Source organism: Lissotriton vulgaris, chromosome 2_1, assembly GCF_964263255.1.
Source record: "Lissotriton vulgaris chromosome 2_1, aLisVul1.2, whole genome shotgun sequence".
NCBI classification, from domain to species: Eukaryota; Metazoa; Chordata; class Amphibia; order Caudata; family Salamandridae; genus Lissotriton; species Lissotriton vulgaris.
Window position 1 is genome coordinate 1,850,677,962 of NC_141687.1, and position 24,790 is coordinate 1,850,702,751.

The window sequence follows — 24,790 nt, forward strand, 5'->3', positions numbered from 1 at the left end:
GCCCACCGCTGCAATGACGTTCTAAAAGGGGCGGAGAGGGAAAAAATGTACGGAACGCCCACGATTTGCCTCGGACAATGACGGACATATCTCTCTTCCAATGGCTAGTCTCCATTTATGGAGCTAGCCAATAGTAGAGAGAGGCAGGGCAAAGCCACATACTGCTTCTCAAAAGATTTCGCCTGCGCGAACGCTGCTGCGCAGCGGACGCGAGGCGAAACCTAAAAAGGGTCAGTTTCCACTGTGAAAATGTGGTGTGTCCACGTTGCGTTTTGGGGGCGTTTCCTGTTGTGGGCACTAGGCCTACCCACACATGTGAGATACAATTTTTCTCAGAAGACTTTGGGGAACATGGGGTGGGTGGAATTTTGTGTATCCATGCAGATTCCAGAACTTTCCACCACAGAAATGTGAGGAAAATCTGTTTTTTTGGTCAAATGTTGAGGTTTGCAAGGGATTCTGGGTAACAGAACCTGGTGAGAGCCAGACAAGTCACCACATCCTGGATTCCCCTGGGTGTCTAGTTTTCAAAAATGTAAAGGTTTTCTAGGTTTCCCTAGGTGCCGGCAGAGCTAGGGTTCAAAACCTACAGCTAGGCAGTTTGCAAAAAAGGGTCAGTTTTCACTGTGAAAATGTGGTGTGTCCATGTTGCGTTTTGAGCCGTTTCCTGTCGCGGGCATGAGGCCTACCCAGACAAGTGAAGTACCATTTTTATCAGGAGACTTAGGGCAACACAGAATTGTAGAGCGACTGTTATTACCTATTGACTTTCGATGCATTTCTGCCTTCCAAGTGAAAGGCAATGTGTAAAAAAGAAGTCATTTCAACATTTGACTTACCCTGTTCCTCCTAATTGAAATATGAATCTTTACGAACGATTCCAATGGATCAACTTTCTATATTCTCTAGCTGTCCAGTTGCTCCTCAGGATCTTCTGATTGAGCCTTTAACGATTTCCCCTTCTATCCGAGCCTCTCATGTTTATAACTACTTACACTTTTCCACACTTAACCGCCCTAAAAGTAAAATTGAACTGTTATGGGAATCTGAGCTACAACTTACTCTTTGCGTTCAAACATGGAACTCAATTTGGACGCGCATACATCATACCTGATGTAATTCAAGCATAACTCAGACTCTTTATTATTTTTATCACAGACTATTTTTAACACCAATATCATTCTCCGGGTTTAATTCAGATGTATCCCCGGACTGTTGGGTGTATTCTACCACTCTTGGCTCATTAATGCATTCCTTTTTTCTTTGTCCTAATATTACAAGTTTTTGCACTAAGGTTTGTGAAGCAATATCTTCTATTTGCAATATAACCTTCCCCTTTTACATCTACTCGATTTTTCTGGGTAGTAATTCCACTAACCGGTTGGGTACTCACAAAGTTGGCATATTTGTCATTTTTTTAATTGCTATTGCTTTTCAGGTAATTAGCTCTAATTGGAAGGATGCTTCTAAAGTCTTTTTTTTCGTTTGGTGGAACCATCTTTGTTATCAACACAGACTAGATAGAGCTTCTTCAACAAATTCGGTGGCCGTCGGTTTGCCCACCTAGCCCCCAAATTTTGGAATCCTCTTCCCCTGTCCATCAAATCCAGTAGCTCCCTCCTTCATTTCAGAAAACTGCTCAAAACCTTCCTTTTTCCCCCCATCCGGCTAAACTCCGCCTCCTCGGACCCCACACTCACCTCTGCCTTACGGTGTCAGTGCGCTCTACAAATTTCATTCAACATAACATAACAGCTGAAGATATTCTTCTGTCCCTGCTCCTGTTTCTTCTTTCTTTCTTTTCTTTTTTCTCTCTTCTTTGTTTTTTTCCTTCTTTTTCTTTTTCTTTTCTAGTTCTTCCCCTTTTTCTAACCAAAACTCAAAAATGTAAAATGCTATATTTTGTCTTTAGGTACAATTTTTATATTTTTGCTTTTCCTTTTCTTGGAATACTTGTATGTTTAATATAGAGTTTTGTTCATCATTTATTCCATCAAATCATCTATTCAGTTTGTCAACACACAGCTAATTGTTCTATAGGCCTTACTATATAGTGTACCTATGTTTATAATTCTTTCAATAAAGCTTCTTAAACTCAAAAAAAAGAAGTCATTTTGAAAAATGACCTATAATTCTCATGCTAGTATGGGTTCTAAACTCTATATTTTGTTCCAATTTCAGAAATACATAGGTGTATCTCATACCAATTTTTCCATGTGTATATTTTCCCAATTTAATTGCTATATACCCGGTACATAATAAAAAACCATAGCAAGACGCTGCTCAGTTATTGGCTCTGGGTTCGTCGGGTTCTTGGTGAACCTACAAGTCCTATATATCCCCACAATCAGAAAGGTCCAGCGGATGTAATGGTATATTGATTTCAAACAGCTGTCATAATTAGAAGAAGTTACAGGTGAAAACGTTGACAAAAATGCCAGTTTTTTACAACTAATTTTCAATTTTTCCTATATTCAACGGTTAGTTTCTATAAAGAAACCATGAAGGATCTACGCAAATGACCCCTTGCAGAATTCAGAATTTTGTTTACTTTTCTAAAATGTATAGCTTTCCAGGATCCATTATTGCTTTCATACCCAATTCTACCATTAGCAGGAAGGAGGTTGAAATCACAAAAAATAGCAAAAATAGGCTATGTCCCAGAAAAATGCCAAAACGGTGTAAACAATTTTGGTTTTCTGACAAAAGTCTGCTTGTCCCTGAAAGCTGGAAAGATGGTGATCTCAGCACCACAACCCCTTTTTACGTCTTGCCCAGCGAACGCAGCACTGCTTCGCCTTGGCAAGGCTATTGTTGTTGGTTTGGTGCGCGAAGGGAGACAAACCGTGTGCACGCACGGACAGGCGATGTGCACGTGCATAGCGTCTTCTCTATGCCTCACACGCTCCTACTGCACGCTTTTTTTTTTAGCCAGCATGAGCATCCCATCTTTAGACAACAGGTCTTTTCATGCCCAGCTAGAAGCACTTCTTCCTTCCAAACTCAAAGCTTGAAAATTATATCTGATACTTTACTTGGGGAAAGACTGCAGTCCTGACTGGCTGATGCAGTTTGGTTTCACAATCAGACGTCACTAGCCTGAAGAGAAACTTGCCCACAGCAGCCAGGGCGTTTCGGTGAGAGAGGCGTGTTGACCCTGAGCCCCTGGAGGAAGCCTGCCCTGCTGCTGCCCCCTCTGCCTGCACAAGACACACCGGCGGTGCGCTGCCTCGGGTAGGTCATGTTACAGCTTTTTCTGCTCCACCCGAGACCAATATTCAACTTGCGCCATTCACACCCTCTGCATTTACAGCCACGTACACGATTGGCCCCTAGTGCCCGTTTTCCTCCCAGTCTCAGTCTTTTGGGAGTTGCACTGTCTAGGATCTGAGCTGTGCTAAGCCACGAAAAATGGAGGGAGGAGGGCTGCAGGATGGAAATAGTGGGGGTTTGGTGGCTGCTGCCTCCAGTGTAACCGCACCTCACACCTTTCTACGAATTCCGAATATGAGCAGGAGCACTCGTCCACAGCGGTCAGTACCAACCCTCACCCTTTGCAGGCTCGTAGTGGAGCTGCTACTGTGAAACTGAGGCCTGCAGTGCTAAGCTGATGACCGTAGTCTCACTGCTGCTCGAGGCCCGGAGAACAGGACTGGTGGCTGCATGCATTTACAGTGTGATAACCCCTCATTCAATATTTCTTTTTGGCAACTGTCCTCAGGGTATTTGGGCATTTCATTTGGCTGGGTTCATGGTTTTAGTGCTGTCAGTTGGCTATTAGTGATGGGCTCCTATCATAGCGAGGCTTAATAACCAGAGCTGCTGACTTTGGAACTGGGGAACCAGGTTCGAGTCTCTGCGTCGGCCTATCGTCCTGTGGTTCTGGGCAAATCTCTAAATCTCCACGTGCCCACCAAAAATGAATGTGTCCTCATCTCATGTAACTGGTGCTCTTGCAAAGCACTCTAACTTTGGGTCGAGTTTGCGCTATATAAAACTGCAACAAAAAAAACCTGAGTTTTATCTACCTTAGTGACCAATGGAGGGTAGTATAGCTCTTGTTTTTTATTTGCTTCCCTAGTCAACTCTCTTCATACTTGGAATTTATTCTGCTTCTTTTACCTGTTTACTAACATTTCATTTATTTTGCTCAGATAACGAATTTATTGGCCTTCAAGCGCCTTAATCAATTGCAGGTGCACAATTTGTAAATGCTCCTCTGAGCTTTTATATTGCTTGCGTTAGTGCCCGCCACCCAACCTAGCATTTTTTAGAGAAGCACTGTTCTTTGAAACTACTAGTTTACCTGGTCGCTCATTAGAGTCGGATTCTCAAAAAGGACTATATCGGCATACTTTGGTTTACCTCCTGGCTTTGGTGCAGATCTAAAATGTTTGTCCTGCTCTGAACTTTCCTTGGTTATGCAGAACCTGTTGCAATCGCAGTTTTCCAGGCTAAGTTCGGAAAACAATTTACAGTTTAATTTTGGGTACCTAAACACACATGTGTATTTTCACACCAGGAATAAACAGCTAGATTCATCAAAGAGCCGTTTTGCGAGTCCTTAATAGCGATTATTAAGGAATCGCTATTAAGGACTCACAAAACGGGATTCATGTAGGAATCGCTAAATAAATTGCGATTCCTACACATTCCTTATTTGCGATTAGCACATTGCTAATCGCAAATAAGGAATACTCCCCATTCATTCCTATGGGCCTAAAGGCCCATAGGGATGAATGGGGAGTATTCCTTATTTGCGATTAGCAATCTGCTAATCGCAAATAAGATAGCGATTTCAAGGGTGCCAGGGGTGTCCAAAGGACACCCTGTAGCACCCCTGAAATGCAAATTTATACAGGTGTTGCGCACACACATGTCCAAAGGACATGCATGTGTGTAACATGCAACATAGAAAAATGCACTGAAGTATTTTTTCGCTATTTACCACAAAGTCAGACTTCGTGGTAAATAGCGGCCAAATATCGCGAATTCGCAATTTAAAATTGGTTAATGAATTGCATTTAAGGAATCACTAATAGAGATTCCTTACATGCAATTCCTCGCAAATATGCGATTTCGCAAATAGCGATTTTTGCATTTGGGATGATGAATCCCAAATGCAAAAATTGCGCTCGCAAAGGGCCAGATTCTCAGAATCTGGCCCTTTGCGAGCGCAATTTCCTTTCATGAATCTAGCTGAAAGTGACTTATTGCTATTGTAAATGATAATGCCTTTTATTATTGCAGGTTTTTTAAACACATAACTAAAAGGCATTGACATTTACAATGCAATCAGCGAAAATCTCGCAATTGCGAGACTTATTGCATTGCAAATGCTTGTTTGATACCATTTGCAGGGAAAAAACTATACGCTCTCATCTGTAGCACTTTTTTTCATTAAAAAAAAAAAACAGTTACTGTATTTTGGCTAAATTCTGGGTCCACTCCAGGGGAATCCACAAACCCTGGATACCTTTAGAATCCCCATGATGTTGGAAAAAAGGACGCAAATTTGGCGGGGATAGCTTATGTGCTCAAAAAGTTACAGGGGCCTAAGCGCAAACTACCCCAAATAGCTAAAAAAAAGGCTTAGCACAGGGAAGAAATGGCCTAGCAGCGAAGGGATTAAAATCACTCAGTAAACTCGGACAACATGCACACGATATAAAAGAAAATACACATTTCTGCAGTGGGAACTCTCTGGCCATCCCTCAGACAGTCTGCCACCTGTTCCCAGCTAGCACTTAAAGACATGCTTCCAGCACAGAGGCCATGCAATGAATGAACATTACTGCCCCTAACGCATATCTTCCCAGCATGTCCACATCAGTGTGCCGACCTCCCATTGGTTGTGAAGAGCCTGTTGGGTGTTAAGTGACAGGGTTTTTTTCTGTTTTATGCCCTTTCTTAGTCTCACAACAGCCTCGGTTTTAAGGGCACCGTAGAAAAAAGTAAAATTGATCTGAAGTAACCAAGATTTTGTTGTTTTTAAGAGGGGAAGCAGGGCAGCTGTCTCTCTCTTCTGCCAGTGCCGGTAAAAGAGAGGCTGTTGTGAGAGGAAGAAAGGGCATAAAAGATATGGTTTGCACTGAGCGTATTCATGCCAGGCTGTTGCTTTTCTGGCTCTTGCAGGAGATGGCTGAGACGACGGAAGGAGAACGCGCTGCCGCCGACTATCGAGTGAAAGGTGAAAGCGAGCATGGCGTGATAAAAACAAAAAAAATATTTGCAATGCAGTAGGTCTTGCATTTAAATGCAAGACCTATCGCATAGGAAACGAGTGGCCGCCATTGTCCCGGTTGCTTGAGAACACAAAGCACGCATGGCGCGCTGAATGTGAGCAAAGTAAGTTGTGCCTTCAGTTACAGAAACTCAATTAAGAAATTAGTGCTTACAAGACTAAATAACACGTATTGTTTAACAACTGAAGTAAAAGGGCGAGCCGCCATGGGACGTTACAAATAAAGACAAGGCGGTACTAAGGAGGGACTAACAGGCCTATGAACAAATCATAAGCCAGCATTTACGGAGGACAATGACAAATATGGGCAGAGAGTGGGTGGGGCTTTTATTCCATACTCATCTTCAACAAGTCTCGCAGAGCAGCGCATGGGCGCTGACTCTAAACTTGACTTAAAAAGATGTCGAAGTGCAGCTTGCCCAACAGTTATATCTGCCTTTTTCTAACCATCGAGGCAGTAATGCTTCGAGAATGTATGAGCGTTTGCCCACTTTGTTGTCCTGCATATGTCAGGTAGAGATGCTCCAGCAAACAGGGCTGAAGAAGTTCCCACCTTCCTTTTTGAGTGACCCTGCGTCTTTGAAGGCACTGGACGGTCAGCCTTTTCATGACAGAAGATAATTGATAAATGATGAAGATAAATGACCGAACTGCGCAAAGAATCCAACTTGTTGCCTTTCCGAAAAAAACTAAAAAACAGTGCTTTTCCAGGGGTGTGCTGTAATTTGATGATCGGCTATAGAATTTGATTGGTATATACCTGGTAAAGCGCTTAGAGACCCCGGGGTGATTACAGGCTATATAAATCAAATAAATAAAATAAAATAAATAAAATAATCACCGAGGTAACCCATTGAGCAATGCTGGCTCGTGGTAAGACTTGTCTTTGTCTAGGACTAGGTGCACAGAAGGATATTAGCAATTGAGAGGATTTACAGAAGACCTTAGTTCTTTGCAGATGGAATGTCAAACAACGTTAAATGTCAAGTAAATGCAAAGCTCTCTCCACCGCCGAGGAAGGATTAGTAAAGAACGTAGGTAGGACTATAGGCTCATTGAGGTGATAAACTGAAGGCACTTTAGGTATGAATAAAGGATTAGTACGCAAGATAACTCAGTCTTGAAGAAAATAAAGATATGTTTCTTTAATGGTGTATGCTTGGATTTCACTGATAGGCATAGCGGACGTAATGGCCAAGAAAAAAGCCACCTTCCAAGACAGTACCTTTAACTCACATTTACACACCAGTTCAAATGGGGATCGCATGAGCGGCAACAGCACTGTATTTAGCTGCCACAGTACTGGAGGAGGTTTAACAGGCAGGAAAGCTCTAAAGAGTCTTGTTTGATAAGTCTGTTGGACCCCAGTGGCGCTGCGGGCTCTGTGCCGTCCTGTGAATGGGGGGGGGGGGAGCACTCCCTTGTGTGGCCCAACCCTGAAACTCCTAGCTAGCTGAAAGCATAGAACAATGCTGAGGATCACAGCTGTCAGCAGCTTCCTCGCCGGAATCACGCAGCGTGCGTAATTCATTGATTTTTAATTGAGTTTACTAGACTTACAGTCTAAAACTAACTATTTTCTACCATATCAAACATCATAAACAATACAATTAAATATATAAAATCACTAACAGTACTTCCAACGTCAAGCAAATTGAAATTGTTTGCCTTTTCATGAATGACAGAATAAATAGTGCAGCTAGTTCATCAACAGAAGAGTGAGTGCCTCTGAGAGGCTGTCAAGCAGTATGTCCGTTCCTGTGTCGGGCGACTGGCAGAGGCGAGACACCCTGGATTTTGGTCATGTCCGTGGATGATGTATTTATTTTATTTTATTTATGTCATTTCTAAAGCGCGCTGCAACCCTACGGGCATCCTGGCGCTGAAAAAGTGCAACTAGAGAAACTGAACAGCAAAGGGACAAGTGAGTGGAACAGCTCTAGGGAAGTGTAATTTTGGGGAAAAGCCAAGTCTTTATCCTTTTGCGAAAAAGCAACAGTTCGTTGGTTTTCCTAATTGCCAAGGGAAGGCTATTCCAGAGATGAGCTGCAGCTATGCTAAAAGCTCTGCCACCATGAGTAGCTTTCCTAATCCTAGGTACATTGAGGAGGTTAGTGGATGAAGAGCGGAGGGTCCGTGTGGGTTCATACCACTTGAATTTGGCCTGAAGGGGCTTAGGACCCAAACCATGCGCTGCCTTGAAGACGGTGCACAGGGATTTGAACCGGATCCTCTGATGAACGGGCAGCCAGTGCAACTCAGCTAGAGCAAGGGAGGTGGAGGACCGACGTCCTCGAGAAAGCACCATCTTTGCAGCTGCCGCCTGGATGCTCTGGAGTCTGGAAATCAGATAGGCAGGAGATTCCAGTAACAGAGCATTGCAGTAATCCAGGCGGCTGAGGATGGTACTTCTGACCACGGTTGCTCTGGTGTGTGCTGGAAGTAAAGGCAGCAGCTTTCGAAGGCCCCGCATTAGGGCGAAGCAGCTGCCCACCTGTCTGTTGATGTTGGTCTCCAGACTCAGGTTGTCATTGAGACTGACCCCCAGATTCCGCACTGTTTTTACTGGTGCCAGTGGCTCACTTGAGTCTAGAGGCCAAAAGCCAACAGGCAGGTTTCTGGCTATTCTTCCCACTTTGCATTGCATTATCTCAGTTTTGCTGCTGTTAAACTGTAGTGAATTTCTTTTTAGCCAGGTTGCCATTTTCATTATGCAGGTGTGGAAGGTCTCAAGAGATTCTGCATGGGCACCATCCAGGGAAATCATCAGCTGTGTGTCATCCGCATAGTTGATCACGCTAATGCCGTGAGCCTTGATGATTACAAAAAACAATTTGATGGACAGAATGTAGATCAATGTCTTACATTCACCCCAGTACAAGGATCTGGGCCTAAATCCATCGTTTTTTGCACTCCACACCACCCTGGGTCAGATAATGGCTTTATGCAAATCAGCTCTGACCCTGTGCCCCATGGGAACAGTCCAGTCCGAACTACAACAGCCATATCTTTCCCAGACCGGAATCAAGCATCCGAGGACCGGACCGGTTTCGAGGTAACACCTCTCATCAGCCCGGCTAGCTTGACTCCAGTGGTGTGGAGGCTCATCAGGGGCTGCATATAAACATTAAAAAGGATCGGGCTAATCGCAGACCCCTGAGGGACCCCATGTGGGACCATAGCGAACTCAGACTGATACGGGGGCAATGCCACTGCCTGCCATCTACCTGACAGATAAGAGCGGAGCCAGTCAAGTGCCATACCCTGTACTCCAAAGGTTTTCAGCCTAGTCAGCAGGATGTCGTGGCTCACCGTATCGAATGCGGCGGACAGGTCAAGCAGAATCAGAATTGCTGATTCTCCCCTGTCCGCCCTCATTCTTAGGTCATCCAGTACCATCAGTAATGCTGACTCGGTTCCATGGGCTGGTCTGAAACCGAATTGCTCCTCTTCAAGGATGTTATTTGTTTCCAGGAAGAGGGACAAAGACCTACTGACCAGCCGTTCCATGATCTTAACTGGGTACGGCAGGAGTGAGATTACATGTTATGTCTAGTGCACCACTACCATGCTCGAGTTTCATGCCCCCGCTGAACAAATACTAGCCCGGGCGTTGCTATGCGTGCCTCAAACTGAAGTGTTGATAAAAATAAATGCTGGCTGCATTACAGACCACGAGCCAAATATAAAAGCAAAGCTCCGTCTCAACCCCACACGAAATACAAGAAAGCCACACCCAGGCATGAGGGTATGTTGAACACAGAGAAATAAATACTATACACGGTTTCTACCTGAGTCAAGGGGACGGAATGAATTAAATACGCCCCCCCACAAAAATGTCTGCAGTAATGGGCAGCCTCCTTCTTCCATGACTTTAAGCTGCTTAGTGCTTATACCCTCGCTATTTCAGGGCCGCCATCGGTGGTGTCCCCTTCCTTGGGAACTACACAGACTTAATTAGCGCTGCAGGTGAAAGGTCGGGTTGCTGGGAAACGAGGGCAACGTCGGCAAGCATATAGGGCACGATAAACGCGCATACAGTCTCTGCCTTTCATTTCACAAATGTGAGTTGAGTTCCTTAAGTCCACAGGTTTGGCGGAAGTACAAGAAGCTACAACTCTCAGAATGTACTTGCTAAAAATGGAAGTCCAGAACCAGTAACATGGCGTTCGGCTGGACGCAGTCACCTCCTTATCACTGGGCCTCGCACCTCGGGCGGCCACACCAAGAGGAGGGGAACTGGACCCAGGCCTTTGCCCCTCGCGGGGCCCAGGGCGCACTCTGAGCGGGACAGGCCGCGAGTCAGCCGGGCCTCACTTAGCCTTTTGGAAACAAGGGTGCAGTGCAGCTTTAGTTTATGGCAGGTTTGAAGCTACCACCACCATCGGGGCCTTAGACCCGGCTCCATCGTAGATCAATGGCGCTTCGGGTACCAGTAAAAGAAAGTGGCCGCCCAGAGTGGCTAAGAGGCTGCCGTTCTGACCCCAGACCTGCCTAATTGCAGCATATGGAGAGCTCTGGAGGGGCTGCTGGGCAGCAGCTGAGGGCAGCTGCAGGACAAGGACCGCCATCTGCCATTTAGGGGTGTGCCGGGGATTTCTAGGCAAGAATGTGCTGTTGCTCCACGGTGCCTCCTGCCAGTTGGCATGCGCCTGTTCCCCGCTGCCATGCCTCCATTGCGGTCCATTATTTGTGCAGTAGCTCCCCGGGGAGGGCGGGCTAGACCTGAAAGCCAGTCGCCTCTTAAGTCTCAAACTGACTGAGGTAGACACATGTGTGAGGCCTGCGCATTAGCAGTATCAGTCACTGTGGTATTATACGTATTGCACAGTGTGTGTTTTAAAGCACACATGTTTACATTAGCGAACTGAAAAGCAAGCGCTCGCCAGACAGAGACTTTTCTCTTTTGGAGTCGTCCCACTTGGACGGACTCAGCCTGACTTCCTGCTGGCGTAAAAGGTTTATTATCTTCTTTATGGGGCCATCTGTTTCGCCCCATAAAGAAGATAACAAACCTTTTATGCCAGCAGTAAGTCAGGGCAGCCAGTCCAAGTGGGACGGGTCTAAAAGAGAAAAGTGTATGTCAGAGGACGCTCTTTTCTAATGGCTGGCCACCGTTTACCCTAAACGGTGATGCCAGCCAATGGAAAAGAGGGGCAGGGCTTAAAGCCCTCTAGTGAAAGCTACCCAGAAACATAAAATCTTGCCAGCGTGACGGCGCATATGCTTCCTACGCTAGCCGAGACCTAAACATGTCTATAATAATCATCAATCATATGACGTAATTCCGATACTAAAGATACTGGAAAATTCACAGATGGTTTGCTAAAGTAATGGCGATCCCGATCATCATATGGGTTTTGTTCCTGGAAGGAATCAAGCCGTTGAACAGAAGAAGGATCTCTATCCGTAAAAGAATATTCCCCTGCAAGGTAAGAGGATGGATCATTGTCCTCAATGTCCGAGTTTTGACATTTGACCCTTAACTGTGTTGGACTATATGAGGGACAAACAAACCTTCATCTTCAACTCTTGGAAGTCAAAAAGACGAGCTGGAGGCACAGGGAAAATTTTAGAAAAGTCCTATATATTTTTGGGATGCAGAAAGCTGTCTTTTCCCTCCACCGACAGGCTCAACGATGGTGCCGTCGCTGATATAGCAGACTGTGAAACCATTGTCGCTGCTTTGACGACCTTCGTCTGCTAGATCGCCGTTGTCGGAGCTATCAACACGCCGGTGGTCGCCAGCGGTGATGGTCTCACCGATGATGACGACGTAGTCAAAGTTAGCTGCAAACCTGCCGACGCTGCTGACATTGACGTTTTGACCGTCGTAGTAGCCGTTGCCGAGGTCGTTGACGGTGTAGTAACCTCATCTTTTTTCGGAGTAGTCTGAATTTTTAACAACGGACGAGATGAATGGTCTCTGAAAGGAGTTGATGGAGCAGAAGCTGGAGCTAAAGAGGATCTTGAAGTCTTCCCCTGAGTTTTTTCGTGGTGTTTCACTTCAGATTGAGCCTGGGACTTGGATCTTTTTGAGTCCCCATGATGAGAAGAGGAGCCTTCTTTCTTTCTCTTTCTAGAGGAGGAATGAGCTTTTTCCTCAAGTTCAGACTCCGCGACTGAGGCAGCCTTTTTCTTTTGGAGCCAGAGGAGCAGTCTATCCTCCGTCCTTGAGGGTCTTGGCTAAAAAAGTGCAGCAATATTTGCATTCCCTGGGCTTATGGTCAGGGTAGAGGCAATAAAGACACTGTTTGTGCGGGTCTTCTGAGAACTGCTTACATTTTCCACAGGTCTTGCAATGGCTGAAACAGCCCTTTTGGGGCTTTGACATCTTAAAAAGGAGAGGCAAAGAGTTCAGAAATAACTTCAATGCACCACAAGCTGAAAAATGGAGGTCAAAAGTTGAAGATAGAACAATGCCACCGGTCAGAGCTCACAGAGACTTCCTATCACACGACATGCAGTAAGAAATCTGAGGTATGGTGGCTCTGAAGGGAAAGGGTACTCTGGGGTCTCTGCTGTGATTGGCTGAACTTTGAACGTTATAAAATAAGGTGGAAAGGTTACTAAATTGTGATTTCTGTACTATGGTAATGTTTTTGAGTACTGCTATTTTTACTATTACTGTGGGACTCCCACCATGATGATGGGGAAGATCAAGCATGTGAATCTATAAAAGATACAATACTGGAGAAGCTTCCTTCTATGAATCTGTATCCGCTCCACTAATCAGTGTACAACTTACCAACTTTCTTACTGCTGCCCCAGCCACTTTTCCAAGAGAGGTGATAGCTCCTGCTCAATACATCTGACTCAATGACACATGGACACTACCGCTTTCAACTTTGTGTTTTAATATTTTTTTATAAATTCAAAGAAAGTTCTATTCTTAATCTTCTCCCTGGGTATTTTTAAATGCCCGCAGTTGCCCTCCTCTATTTATTTATTTTTAATTTTTACAGGCATGAGTAAAATATTCCCATATCTAACCCAGTTTCTGATCCCCTGTACCTTAAGCCGTTTGATCCTGATTTACACACTTGAATTCCCATGCACACATACTACCCCAATACCTGTCCTTTTGCTCCCCTGCACACTTGGCCTCTCCACATTACCATGAACATGTCACTCCGTGCCCTACCAGCCTCTAATTATCTGTCCCTGTGCCTACACCCTTGATCCAAGTCCTGATGCTGATCCAACCATACTTACCTATTTGCCATCCCATTGTCTCCCGAAACCTGCTGTTCTCACACTGTAACACACTGGTCTTTAAACGTTATTAGTGCTGCACCCCGCCTCATGTAACAAGCATTGGCATAGCCAATAGGTCTCACCTTTGGGGCCTTATAAGTGTTTAGCTATGTAACAGTTAATGTTGTTGCACCAAGGATATTGTGCTGGATAACTAAACACTTATAAGTTCCCAAAGGCAAGCCCTATTAGGCGAGACCTAAAAAAACTAATTTGCTGTTGTTTCCAGTCGGAGCCTTTTGAGATTGGTCTACTGGAATTTCCTCCAAGGTGCTTAGCCCGGTGGTCCTTCTGTCGACAGTTGCAACGTTGAAACGGACTGGTATCTGATTGCAAGGTGAAACGGCCTAATAAAACACCAAAGTTGATACCGATTCTAAGTTCTCTCTCTTTCTTCCTTTGATCTGTTTAGCGCGTGCACGGTCACATTGAGAGCAGCTCGTGTCTCCTCTTTCCCGGGGCATCAGCTCATATTGCAATCATTTAATAAAGTCCTGGGCTTTGGAGAGGCCGGGGCTGTAACTCAGTGCCACTCTCGGAAAAAAAAAAAAAAAAAACTCTCGGAGGAAGGCATATGTGCTCAGCATTTAGCAACTATTTATTGTTGCTGCTGTATTGAGCAACATAGGCTCCCTGGGGAGATATGTCTCAGATGTCAGGACGCTCTGGTCGCCAGTTTCCCACAACAATCTGCTCGTCTGGTATGCGCGCACGCCAATGCCACCACTGCAGACTCAGACAGCTTTCGGCATTTAGCTGTTGCTGAGGGTAAACAGATATGAGCGGGAGGATGTGAGACACGGTCCTGGGGGATGCCCGGGACAGCCGAGAGCAGCAATGGACAGCCCAGGCCTTTAGGGGGAGCTGTGGGCTAAGTCATCCTTGCACACAGACATGTAAATATTGCTATCAGAACCAGCATTGGCATAGCCAATAGGTCTCGCCTTTGGGACCTAATAAGTATTTAGTTATGCAGCACCATCAACAACATCAACTGTTTCATGACTAAACACTTATAAGGTCCCAAAGGCGAGACCAATTGGCTATGCCAATGCTTGTTTTAAGAGCTGAAATGAGATTCATCTTTCAGTAGTCTCTGAGATATTGGAAGGTACCGACAAGACAGAAGAGTGTCAGAAACCTGCTTTTTTCCCCAAGGTTTCGTTTCATGCAGACCAGACGATTTTCTGAAGTATAGAATATTTATTTACCAATAATCATCATGTCATTTTAAAGGAACTCCCCCAATATGAAAGTAAAGTATATTGTTCTAGAGTACTAAATATAGATAATATTTTATGTCTAAGCCATTATGAATGGTTTGCGAAATAAAAACAGGTGTCACTGTCCATATAGCAAGTTTTTAAGAAACGGATGGAGGCACTTTATTAGTACTTGCAAATTAAATGTATTTATATTAATTATGTATACAAATATTTTTCATGGTTATTTCCTGATAATGAGTTGTTAGTACAAAAACGCTGTGGGTGGATCTTCAGCAAAGAGTTCAGAGTGCTTGGCCTTGAGACATCAAAAGCGTGAGGCTTTACAAACCTACAGAGTGACGCTAGTGGAAAGCGCACTGATTGGGAAGCGTATCGCTATTTCTCATTGATTGCATAAACCTGCTGCAACAACCAATCCAAGCTTTACATGAGCACCAGTTTCGTTCTATTGTTCGGTAAATCCCCCTTTTAATCCTGAGAGCCTATCCTTCAAAGCTACAGCAATGTGGGGGTGCACTGGTATGGGGGCGGTGGGTGCAAAGGGGTTGTAGTCACAGGTATTGATGGTGTAATGACGGAGAGTCAGCATTCTAGTGTTGCAGCATGGTGTAACCCACACTGAACACCCACCCACCACAGGCGTCATCAGTCAGATGACCCTGCTAATAAAAGGGTCTGAGCGCACGTGCTCAAGGCCAGTTGTCTAACCATCTACACTGTCTCTGTGTCACATCATTACCAGCATGTGGGCCTAGCGCCCACACATCACTACAATGTCGACGAGGGGGCTGTGCCCATTCGTGCATCAGCCCAGCAATTATGGAAAAGGGGGAGAGAGCTGCCCGTGCTGAGGGCACCCCCCGGAAGAAGGCGTGAGAAGTGCCTGCGAGCTGCGAGTCCCGGGCGTGAAATGGCTAATCGCCCGAGGGGCATGAGGAATAGCCCCAGCATGAGAAGGAGTTCGGGAGCCTACCCCACTCCTGAAGTGCTTGCAGCAACTGCGCTTTCCCCCGTGTCGAAGCACTGCACGCTCCGACTGTCTGCGGGCGTGTGAAAGAGCCCCGGGGGTGTGGAGGAGCCGATCGGAGCCCACCCGCATCGGCCGCGACGACCCGCCAGGCAGGCGGCGAGCCTGGTGAGTGAGCGTAGGGCGTGAAAGAAAGGTGTCCTCACACAGCCGGAGGCCCGCGGAAGTCCACCTGCGTCTGAGGCCAAAGGTGAGCAACTGCGGGAGACTGCGAAGCGTATGCGAAGTGATCCCTGCATAAGAGGAGGCCAGCGGGAACCTAACCCGCTCCTCAATTGCCTGCGTTTCTACCCCCCAGCGACGAACGCCTCGTCAGTCAGAGAGTGTGTGAAGAGGGAGAGTAGAAGAGCGAAGCGGAGCCTACCCGCAATAAAGTGGACAGTGTCACGTTACACGGTGCAGGCGACACCCTGCAGATTCCCACCCCGCGCAGCGCATGAACTGAGTGAAGCTGCTGCAGGTGCGGAAGGAGCCGTGAGAGAAAGGAAAACGTGAGGCACCAGCAAACCCCCCCCCCTGCGCAGCCCGTGAAGGAAAAGGCATGCTGCGAAGGGTAGGAAGCCGCGGAAAATGAATGTCTGGTCGCTGCGCCCAACAAGTGAGGAGACACAAGAGGGAGAATAGCGCTTGCCTCGAGGCCCCGCTAAGATGCGCTGTGCCGTCCTGCATGACCTGAAACAGCCCAGAATTGAGCAAGCAGGCTCGGGCAGCAGCGCCGACCCTCCCCCGCCCCGCGCAGCATGTGAACTGAGAGGCTGCTGCGGGCGGGGAGAGGTAGGAGGAGAAGGCCTGTGGCCCCCGACCATTCTAAGTGTACACTGGGGGAATAAAATGCTGCAGGAATAGTACCCAAACCGGAACAGAAGCAAGCGGGTAAGTAATGAAGGTGCGGCGCGTGGCCTACACTCCTATGGAAGCCGGCAAAGAGGGGTGCCCTAAGTGGTGCCCTAAGTGACTGTGTGCGGCCAGCGCCGCCCAGAAGTACGTTACAAAGACCCCCCCCCCCAACACCGAAAGCACATGTGGGGCGCACCGCAGCCCAGGCGGCCTTCCACAGGCAAAACAGCAGGAAGGTGGCCGGGCGCACAATCAAGACATAAAATGCCTACCGTGTGTGAAGTGCAGCAGCCCAGGTGATGGAAGAAGGGGCAGCCAGGTTTGAGATAGTGTCCCGCTGGAGAGGCCCTCAGAGCAGAAAGAAAACCGCCGAGACAGCGGCGCGTGGCTTGGCACCGGCTGAAATGGCCGCCTGATCCGGGAGCTCCGCCGGCCCGAGCCTTCAACTTCCTTCCAGCCGCTTATAATCCGCTGCTTCCCACAGATGCCCAGTGTCGCTGAGTTCCCCTAACCCCGCCGCACACAGCGGTCTAACTTTGGCCCATCTGCGGAGCCGAGAGGCGGTCCTCGCGGTGGCAGCCCGGAAGAGGGCCCAGCGCGTGAGTGCATCGCAGCCGTCGTGCCGCGCAACGTGAGGCCCCAGCTTGCGGCCTAGTCCCTGCGGGGACGGACTTGGCCCTGGAACGAGCGCCCCGCTTCCTCTGTGCGGCGCCCGGTGGGGTGAGGTTTTCTGGGCGCGAGGACCCTCGAAATGGAGCCAACGAGACTGTGCGTGGGACGCTCTGGCCTGAGGAGGAGGCGGCGCGTGAGTGAATCGCAGCCGGCGTGCCGCGCTACTTTAAGCCCCGGCTTGCGGCCTAGTCTCTTCGGGGACGGACTTTACCCTGAAACATACGCCTGGCTTCCTCTGTGCGTTGCCCCGTGGGAGCAAGACATTCTGGATGTGAGGACCCTCGGTGCAGCGCCAGCAGGACCGTGAGTGTGGCGCACTGGCCTGAGGAGGTGGCTGTGGTCCTGTTGTGCCTGGGCCTGACGGTCAGATGGGCCTTATCGTCTGAGAAGTGGTCCCTACATCATAATCTGGACGGGTCGGCGCAGAGGCGGTTCCGCCCTTGCCAGTGATCCACAGAAGTGCCGGACTGCCTGGCTGTGCAGCCCCTGGTGCCTACGCCGCTTGCTTCACGCTCATTGGCCTTTAACGCACTACCTTGAAGCGTGGACCTATTCCGTCCGTCCTGGTGGTCCTTCCTGGACGCGGTGGGGTCCGCTGCCCGGCCGGTTGGCGCGCTGGGGTGCTGGAGGGGTGGCTACAGTGAGACTACATTTTGACTAGCCACGACATTGCTTGCCGGCGTACCTCTGTCACGACGGATCACCGTTCCTACCCACGGGACTGATCTTCGACGGAAGCATAACCATGAGGCCTAAGCAGGCTACGTCCACCCAGTCGAATAACCTCGATAAATACACAGTGCAAAGGGGCACGCCGCGGGCGGAGGTGCCGGCGGGTGGCCATCAGAGTCCAAAAGAACCGTCGCTGGCCAGTATTATGACGCCCATTCAGTCACTGGGCACGACCCTGGAAACCAAAATAGACAAGATGGCCATAGAAGTCAACCTTCTCCGGACTGACCTTAATAAAACGTCGGAAAAGACTAAGGCTAATGAGGCCGACATTGCTGACCTGCAGGCGTCTACTAAGCAACTGGAGAAGCGCGTCAATGATCTGGTCCATCAACACCGACAGATGACGATACGGCTGGACGACCAGGAAGGGAGGGCCCGAAGGAGTAACGTCCGCCTTGTTGGTGTTCCGGAGAACCTCGAGGGACCCAGTGTGGAGCTATTTGTTGAGGACTTAATCCTCAATTACCTCAAGCCAAAACGCCTGTCTAAAATATTTACCGTCGAGCGTGCACACCAGGCGCCCATCCCAAAACCTAAACCGGGAGCACCGCCGAGGACGATCATTGCTAAAATTCTCAACTACAGAGACAGAGACGCCGTCCTGAAGGCGGCCAGACAATCTGGGGACCTACTCTACGAGAACGCCACAATTCGATTCTTCCCTGGCTTCATCCTCCAGGTCCAACGGGAGAGGAGATCCTTTGCGGGTGTGAAGAGGGTGCTTCGAGAGAAAGGCATCAAATACATGATTTTTCCCTGCCAAACTCAAGGTTCTCATGGGAGGCAAATCCTTCTTTTTCACTTCGCCGTCGGAGGTGCAGGACTGGATCGACAATGAGGTGCCCGTGACAGGCAAGGGTGCGGAGAGTCAGAACTGGAGAGACACTCAGACCGCATCCCCGGGCTCAGCGGCCGGGAGATCTGAACAGGATGGTCAAAGTCAACTCTCCTGGAGATCCCGCTCCGCGAGTCCGAGATGAGAGACACAGCAGAGAGACGTTCGGAGGCGAGATTCGAGAGACTCACAAAGCCGATAAGTGTCACTTTGTATATTGATCTGTTGCCTTTGACCCTGAGATTCTGACCTAAAAGGGGTTAGTTACCCATCTGGAATCATAACTAAACGTAGACACTGGGCATTCCGAGTTGCAGGACTCATGAACTGTTCTCACATTGAAGTTGGGGGGAGGGTCGCGGGCGGCAGGTGAGGCTGGGCCAATACACGCTCCAAGTGAAAGGTCCATCTAGGGGGAGGGTGGGTTGTTAACTGTTGTAGTTTCTTTTTCAGGGGTGTGTATCTGGGGCGAAAGGCACTCTGCTAATTGGGGATGTGGGTCGTTCTATACCCGCGGAGCAGGGCGGCAGGGAGGGGGGATGGAGCACAGGGTGTTGGGGACGTGGGTGGGAAGGGGTGGGAGGGGGTTGGGAACAGTTTAGTGATTTGGGCAATGCCACATCAATCCTTATATTGGTATGGTGCAAGAAGCGCAACTCTGGGCAGGGTCTCCGGCCAGAAATACTCCTCTCTACACTTGCAGGAGGTTTGGAGGGAGAATCCAATAGTTCATACACATCTTGATGAAGTGGGATAGGAGTCTAAAAGTACTGAGTTGGAACGTCAACGGACTGGGGGAAAAGCTCGGGAAACACACCTATTGGGTAACTCATGCCACGCACTGAACCGGTGGGACTACTACATGCGACTCACTCAGGCTTCACCTCAGGATCTCGAGGGGTAGGCATACTGCTTCGACGCAACTTCCCCTTAATTATTGAACATTCGGACTCAGACCCCCTGGGGCACTTCGCTGCTGTATCAGGTTCCTGGGAGGGCTATAAGGTTAACCTAGTTACAGTGTATATACCACCTGGTCTTCAGACACAATCATACCAAGAGCTGGGTAAACTGATCCTTTCACTTCCCGAGGGACGCCTGCTGATAGGGGGTGACTTTAACGCTGTTGTGTCAGGTACCCTAGACAGATTTCCACCTAGAGACATCCCACAGGGTCACAGATGGCTCACTGACTTTTTAGATGCTTTCGGCCTTCTAGACTTGTGGCGAACCCGCCACCCAAGAGACTCACAGTACACCTTCTTCTCGGGCCCGCACAGATCGTTCTCATGCCTCGATTACTTACTGGCACCTCAATACCACGACACAACACTCCAGGAGGTCACTCACCTGGCGAGAGGGATCTCGGACCACTCGCCGCTGTTGGCCCCCCTCACTATGGGCGACAAACAAGAGGGATGCACGGCGCCGATTAATGAGTGGTACCTGCGATGCGAACCCATCAGACGTAGTCTCCTCCTCTCTATAGACCGATACTTCACGGAAAACGATGGTACGGTGACCTCGTCCATGATGCTCTGGGAGGCCTTTAAAACCGTGCTTAGAGGAGAGGCCCTATCGGCAATCTCAGGGCGCCGAAAGGAGCGTGCAGAGCAAATAGCAAGTATGGAGAGCGACTTAATGCAGCGAGAAGCAGAGGCTAACGCAGAGGGTGATCCCGCGGCAGTCTATCTTATGGAACTCAAGGCAGCGGAATATAGAGCACTAGTCACCGATGCCGCCAAGACCATTGCTAGAGACAAAGAGGGTAGATTGTACGACCAAGGCGGGCAAGCTCATAGCCTGGCTCGACAAAAAACAACAGGCACACAGGGTAGTCGCTGAACTCCGAACGGAGTCTAGTGACGCACTCACCGAACCCCGTGACCTAGTTCAAGAATTTGCGTCCCATTACCAAAAGGTATACAGTAAAGGTTCGGATAGGCCAGAGGAGGACTCGGTCTCCTTACTGACAGATATTCGAATGCCCTCTCTCTCAGACTTGGAGAGAGAGGACTTAGAGGCGCCGATCACGGTTGAGGAATTGACCCGAGCAATCGTGGACCTTCGGTCTGGAAAGGACTTGGGGCCCAACGGCTTACCAATAGAACTATATAAGCTAAACCCCTCTGGCCTCGGCCCATACCTAAAAAAGATGTTCGAGGAGTGCAAGGAACGAGGTATCTTGCCGCGGGATCAGCGCATAGCCACGATAGTGGCCATTCACAAAGAAGGGAAACCCAGAGACTCCTGTGCCTCTTACAGGCCCATATCCCTTCTAAATTCAGAGCCCAAAATATTGGCCAAAGTCCTCGCTAACAGACTAAAACCTGTCCTTCCCGCTCTGGTCCACCCGGACCAGTCTGGCTTTATGCCACACCGTAACACTGCGCTTAATCTCCGAAGGCTACATGGAGTTCTGGGCCGCTGCCACACTCTCCAAGAAGACGCGGTGTTGCTCTCCCTGGACGCTACGATGGCGTTTGACACGCTTGAGTGGTCCTATATGATGGCGGTCCTCCGCAAACTAGGATTTGGCCCTTGCTTTCTAGGGTGGGTGCGCCTCCTGTATACAGCGCCCTTAGCCTATGTCTCCGTTAACAACAAAATTTCCCAACATTTTGAACTCGGACGAGGAACGAGACAGGGCTGCCCCCTCTCGCCCCTCCTCTTTGCCCTCTCACTAGAGCCCCTGGCCGCGTGGATCAGGCAGGATCTGATACCTGAAGGGGATACGCTGGGCTGATGGCTGGGAGGACAGGATTTCGCTTTACGCGGATGACATCCTACTGTACCTCACCAGACCCTGTAAGTCCCTAATAGTCGTCATGGATATCATAAACAACTTCGGGAAAAACCCTGGCTACAGCATCAACTTGGGCAAATCGGTTCTCTACGTACTACATGGAGAAGTTCCCGTGCTTCCACGGAACTGCCCTATCACGGTGCCGACCGAGGGGTTCCGCTACCTGGGGATATTCATATCCAAAGATCCGGAGGTGAGATACAAGAAGAACCTCCTTCGGCCTCTCCAGCGGTTCAAGAAAGACACTGCCTCCTGGCGGCGACTCCAGCTGTCCCTCCTCGGACGGGCAGCACTCTTTAAAATGATGACAATGTCTAGGTTCTTGTACGCCCTGCAAAACCATCCGGACCTTGTCCCGAAGGCATACTTCGCCTCTATTGAGGCCTCTCAGAGGGAATTTCTGTGGTCTGGAATGCCCCGCATATCCATACAGAAATTGACCTTGGGTTGGTTTGATGGTGGCATAGCACTTCTGGACATCCGCAGATACTACTGGGCCACGCATCTCTCTGCCATCAACCAATGCACCTACAGCGATGGGAACGACCCGGCGTTCGGAATGGACCGATGGCTGCTACAGGGCGGAAACTTCAAAGCGGCACTCTACTCCAAACCGGGACGGTACCCGCTTACGGGGCCTACGCACCATTTGGTACAGCTGTGGCATATCGTACAGCGCACACTAGGCTGGGCGGATACCCTCACGATGGCCATCCCCCTGTGGGTTTTGGAGAGACTCAGCAGGCTTGGCCACACCAAGGGGTTCCGAAACTGGGACCTCATAGGCATCTCTCACGTCCGAGATCTGTGGGGCCCGAAGGGGATGATACCATTTGCATCACTCCAGCACACATACGAACTAGCTCACTCAGAACACTTCAGATACACTCAGGTCCGACACTCCCTACAAACCAACATTCCTGCGGGTACACAGCCCCCTGCCTCCTCACCGCTGGAGGACAGGCTTCTTGATGGCCACCTCCCCGAACACACAATCTCACTCACATATAAAAAAATCATCAATCAGTCCTCTGACCTACTGTCCCCCCTCAAGTGTAAATGGGAAGCTGATGGGCTAGAGATAGATGAGGAGGAATGGAGAATTGCACTAGCCTCCCCTAAGGAGGTGGCTATTTCGGCCAGGTTTCGGCTCATTCAACTAAAAATCCTACATTGTGTCTACCTCTCAGGGACTAGACTACAGCGAATGTGCTGAAGTGCAGATGGACTTTGTAGACGGGGATGTGGAGAGGTGGGTACCTTTTTTCACACACTTTGGGACTGCCCGCGGTTGAGACACTACTGGACCCGAGTGACCCGATGTATGCAGGAGGTCTGGGAGGTGGAGGTCAGGCTTGAAGCCAAAAAATGCCCTTTGAACATCTGGGAACCTACAGACTTATCGCTTAGTGGGAAAGTTTGGGCCACTCTAGGATTTATGGTCGCTAAAAGGAACATTGCATGGTTGTGGGGGGCGACTCAACCTCCTAAGATTGGACAATGGAAGTCCGATATGGACTGGTGCATGCTCCAGGAGAAGACTGTGTATGAGGCAAAGGGGTGTCCTGGGAAGTGGACACGGATTTGGTCCGCCTGGAACGATTACAGAGGGAACATCTGTGACCCCCCAGACCGCTCTGAATGACGAACCACTTGTACTGTGAACTCTGCTTGCTGCACTTTTTATGTCCCTCTACAATGTGATCACTGCATATGTCCTGAGATCCCTGCGTTTCAAAGGTAACCAAATTAATTCTTTACTGTGATGATTGCTACCTGTTTTGTCATTTGTTAATAAAAAGAATTTAAAAAAAAGAAACGCCGAGACACAGCATGAAGCTGACGGTGGTTTGAAATATGTGCTACCCTGCCATCTAGTGGCCATCTAGCACCATTGCACCCGCACACACAAAAGAAGTGAGCAACACCGGGTTTGAGTGGCAACATGAGACGAATAGACAGTCAGTGAATAGAGTACCGCACTCAACTAGGTTCTACCCCACTGCACTCACAGGGAGCCTACCTTTTGACAACATACAGCGCCAAGTAACAGTGGCAGCATGTCATGACACGTAGAGTAAGCGAACCCCACTCAGCAAAGATAATTGGAGGCGCCTGGGAGTATCAAGCAAAAAGGGGGAAAAGAACCCTGAAGGCAATACTGCATTCACCCCAGCAAGTAGTGTGCAGGACACTGAAACGCAAAGAACAGTGGAGGCAAAAGACAGTGACACTTGCGTGAACGACCACAGTGACGCCCACTGACTAGAACAGGTTACTGCAGCCACCAAACAACTCCCTCCAGGAGAGGAAAAGAGGAAGCAAGCAACCCCCCCCCCGTTCGGAAAAGGAAAACCGGAGACGCATTGGGACTTCCAATGGAAGAGAGAAGGCTATCTCACAGCTGAACAGAGACTGCCAGGGCCGTAAATTGAGAGTGCGGTGATGCCTAGTGGCCACAGGTAATCACCGCAGAAGCAGGAGAGACGACGAGACAACCGCCCAAAGGTCCAGCCATAGAGAGAAGTAACGACAGTGTCCTCATGCTGGGACAAAACCAGAGGGAAACGAGCAGAGGGCCTGCTGCTCGGAGAAGTCTGGTCAGGATGAGAAAGAAAGCAAGAAGACCGGACCGCGTCGCAAAATGGAAGGAGAGAAACGATGGAGAGTGAGTGGCACGACGCCACAAAGAAAAGAGAAGAGTAAGAGAGGATGACCCATCCTGAGTGGCACGGCGCCACGACAAAGAGAAAAGGAGGAAAAGGAGCCGAGTAAAGAGGTGTGCGTGACAATACACCACAACACGCACCAGAAGGGGAACACCCAAAGGAGAAGGTGAAGAGGTGAATGACCATCTCAGCACAGTTACTGGAAACATATCAGCACCTCTGGAAGTACACATTCACGTGCAAACCCAGGGACGACAGAGGCGAGCAGGCCGGTCAGTTGATAACAACCACCTCTGGGATGGAACGGACACAGGGCCGTGGATATCATTATTATTATTATTCTGAGTTTTATATAGCGCTTGGTTACCAAAAAGGCATCCCAGCGCTCACCAGAGAATGAAACTACAGAGTAATGCGGGGGTTTAGGCAGAAAACAGAAAAGTTTTTAAAAGCTTGCGGAACCGAAGCAAACTGGTTTCCGA